The sequence below is a fragment of the Aotus nancymaae genome, unplaced genomic scaffold (assembly GCF_030222135.1).
Source record: "Aotus nancymaae isolate 86718 unplaced genomic scaffold, 86718_ANA_hifiasm-v0.15.2.pri h1tg000027l, whole genome shotgun sequence".
Taxonomy (NCBI): Eukaryota; Metazoa; Chordata; class Mammalia; order Primates; family Aotidae; genus Aotus; species Aotus nancymaae.
The window spans coordinates 3,095,679-3,099,719 of NW_026988440.1; positions in this window are offsets into that span (position 1 = coordinate 3,095,679).

The window sequence follows — 4,041 nt, forward strand, 5'->3', positions numbered from 1 at the left end:
GCCTGGAGAAATGACCTGAGGAGTCTGCAGACCCCAGCCCGGGGCCGAGGCGCCGCGGGAGGAGCTGCTGAGCCCTGCAGGCCGCCCTTTCTCTCCTGCCCCCACAGTCCAGGTCTCCCCAAGCTCAGGGCCCACAGAGGAGCAGTAGGGGGTTCCGGGAACCGGAATTCGGCTTCTCTGGGTATCTTGGAGTCCAGGGAGGATCCTGGAGGTCTCCCACTTTATGAAGCCCATTCTCCACTCACTCTGACGGTTTCTCTAGACCCCAGTGGAAACCAGACAGGACGCCCTCATTAGTCCTGGGGGGAAAAACAAGAGCAAAGGATGAGAGGTGGCCATGAGGTCAGGAAAACTCTGCCAGAATTCTCAGAAGAGGAAAACCTTCAGAGCTGGGCCCTTGGCTTAGTTTGTCCTCCCTGCCCAGCCACCTGTCCCAGAGCTGGATAACCCCAGGATTAAGACAGAGGCTTTGGATATTTTCCTTGATGGTGACATCATTTTTGTCTTCTTCTCTCCTGGAAGGGGAGTCCCAGAAACATCAGAGTGACCCACTCTGCCTCTTTTTCTTATTCTTCTGTCTCTCCATTCAACCTCCCTGAGCTGGACTCTCCACCCACCCTCACATTCTGGAGAGTGCAGAGCCCTGAGCATGGCCCTGGGGCAGGACTGTCTGCGTGCAAACCCAGCTCCACCATGACTCCCTCACTTCCACTCAGAGACAATGTGGCCATTTCATTAATTCCAGAGGATATGGCAAACATAAGTAACAGAATACTGGGAGGTACCTTGGACAGAGTTCGGGGCAGGCACAGCTTATGGGTCTCCGTGTCCTTACCCTTCATCTCAACCAGAAAGCATTTGTGGAGAACGAAGAACAAAGACTCTAAAAATCAGAGGTGAATCTAGGACCACTGCTTCATTTTGATCAGGAAACTGAGCCATGTATTCCAGCAGTAATGAAGTCTGAGGCCTTGGTCACTGCAAGGCTTCCCCCATTAGGAGCTGCTTCTCACTGATACCAGGAACCCCAGGAGCTGGACATGGCACTGTTTTTCTTTTTTAGTCATTTCTAACGAGAACCTGGAGAGGTCCAAGATCATATAGACCTTGATCAAAATGGGGTCGGGCTGGAGTCAGGCAAAACTCTGCAACAACTCAGTGGCACCTAAGTGTGAAATGGATGCAGGATGTGCACGTGTAGCCCAGAGCCCAAAGCGCAATTAAAAACTAAAATAAAATCTCAACTCAGAGCTTCCATCAGAGCGTCAGGTTCAGCAGCTTTATGTACATATAGATCACCCTGATTTTCCACAGTTCTGATGTGCATGTGTTTCAGTCGATCCTGTGCTGAGCAAAGCAGGAACTGCTGGTGAAGGTGTGTCTTGAAATTGCTGTATGCTCTTATATTCTTACTAAGTGTTAGAAAGTTTCTTTGTTAGACATACTTTTCGTCTTGTTTTTCTTTTCTTTTTTTGAAATAGGATCTCGCTCTGTCACTTGGGCTGAAATGCAGTGGCACAAGCACATCTCACTTCAGCCTTGACCTGCCAGGCTCAAGAGATTCCTCTCACCTCGGCTTCTCAAGTAGCTGAGACTAGAGGTTGGTGTCACCATGCCTGGCTAATTTTTATATTTTTCGTAGAGACGGGATGTTGTCATGTTTCCCAGGCTAGTCTGGAACTCCTGGGGTCGATCACTCTGGCTTCCTTGGTCCCCCATGTGCTAGGATTACAGGCATAGGCCCTTGCCTTTCTTTGCTTTTAGATTTTTTATGAAGTGTTTCTTGCTGATTTTATCATTCATTTACTTGCTTTTTCAGTTAACATGGTCTATCTGATGAATCAATGTTCACAAAAATAGTTCATTTGTTCTCGTTGCTGGATAGTATCCACGGGAGGAATCTGCTACGATTTGTGTCTTCCCCTCTTCACTGACCTCTGCGTAGTCTCTGTTACAGACATTGCTGTGATGATCATGCTGGGACATTGCGCTCTGGTTCCAGGAATATGGGAGCTCCCTAGGATATGCAGGTAGGAGTGGAATCACTGCTCCCTGCCCACATGACGCTACATGATGTCAAATTGTTCTCCTAAAGAAATAATCCAAATGTCTATCAGCAGGGGCCTGGTTAAAAGCATTGCATTCAAAAAGAGTCATTTCTATTTTAAAAACTCCAGACCTACACAATGGATTGCCATGAAAATTTTGAACAAAAAAAGAAAAACATAGTGTAGCTCTTGATATTTCTTCACGGGATGGTCTCCACGTTACAATGTTAAGGAAAAACATCAAGGTGCAGAAAAGCATATGTAGTCTGCTAAAATGTGTGTGAAAAGAGAGAAAGAACATTTACATTTACATTTACTTGCGTATTCACAAGATGTCTTTGAAGAATAAGCACTGCCCAGTAAGTTTGGAGTAAGAGATGGTCAGGAGGATTTCCCCACAGTCAGGTTGTTTGAGGGGAGAGGGAAAGAGCAAGTAGGAAGTTTTGTGCTTCTGCAAAGACAGAGACAGTGCAGGAGACTCTGAGAGGATGGAGTGTCCAGGAACCCCGAGTCTTTCTGCCATTTCCCCATTTCTGTGTGTCTAGTAGTGGGGGGGTGGTTTCTCATCCTTAAACTTAATTGCACTGTCAGTCAGCCCCTCCAATGGGATGGTTCATCCCGTGCCCTGCAGAAATAGAGCACCATCCAGGAGGCACCCACAGCAGGGGCAGTGCAGGTCTGTGGTGGCTCCTGCTCTCACCTGCGGAGTCTCCTGTGGAGGGATTGTCAGTGTTCATTCCCTGTGGGCAGGAACGGTTGCCTTGTAGGTCAGTGGGGCATTGGCCAGGAAAAGGATATGAAAGTTATATGCTAATTTCTCAAAATTACTGACCTAAATGTTGATGTCCAATCAAGATGTTCATAATTTCAGCTGCGTCTTAAAAGGATTTCCACCAATACTAATGTTGTAAAGCAGATTAAGTGAAACAGGAACTCACACTTGGAGCTTCCTCTCCAGGAGGGTTCATAGGGGAGATGGTGGCTGTGGCAGTGGCAATCCCTGAGTGCAGAGGGTGAGCAGAGGCAGCTGCAGGCTGAGAGGTCTCAAGAAACTCTCTACTTCACAGGGAGAAGAAGATCCCCTATGGGCTGTGAGGTCAGTGGCTTGGGTGGAACCCCTGCTAGGAATCCCTGCTAGGAACGGAAGAGGAAGGTCTTTCGGTCTCACCAAGCAGCAGCCCTGGGGTGGAGCTGTGCTTCCCGAAGTGAGTGGACCAGGCTGGAGGAAGCATGGCCCAAGTGCAGGTCATGGGCCTGGGGGTCAGGCTAGGCTGGGCCTCCTTGAGCAAGGGGGTCTCCAGGGTCAGGTGAGCTGCAGACCCCATGGCAGCCACATGTTTCCATGCTGAGCCAGCTTTGCCGATGGGCTTCTTAATGGGCTGCTCAGTTAGGAGCTGCCTGCTCAGGGCTGGGAGGGGAGGAGCGCTGAGCTGCAGGTGGAGGGCAGAGCCACAGTGTGCAGGGCCTGCCTGGTGTGCAGGTGCCTCTGCAGGTGAGGTGGGACTGGGGACTGAGGGGGAGAAGGACTGTGTGTGTGACCCAGCCAAGAACTGGAAGGACATGGAGCCAGGGCCAGGGACCGTCTTTGGGGATTCCTCCCGCTGTCAGAGCTGACCAGTCTTGAAAGGAGGGGAGGGCACTGAGTTTTCTCCCAGGTCTTGTCCTTTAGACCTGGGGCTTTTTTCCACCTTGCATGGTGGGTGGTGGGCACAGGGCAGGGGCTGATGTTGATGGAGTCACGGGAGGGGACTGGCAGGGGCTGGGAAAATTGCCCTGGGTGGGAGAAACAAGCACAGACATACCTTCCCTCAGAGAAAGGGTGAATCTGATTTCGGAGTGACTGAGAAGGCAGAAGTCCTCAGGGAATAGAACATCTGCACCCAGTGGAGCACTAACTCTTTTCCCGAGTGTGTGAGCCTACAAGGCCCAGATCAACACCCGACTGGACAGGAGAGCACCAGGGCACCGCACAGCTGGGGTTTCAGTCTCTGCT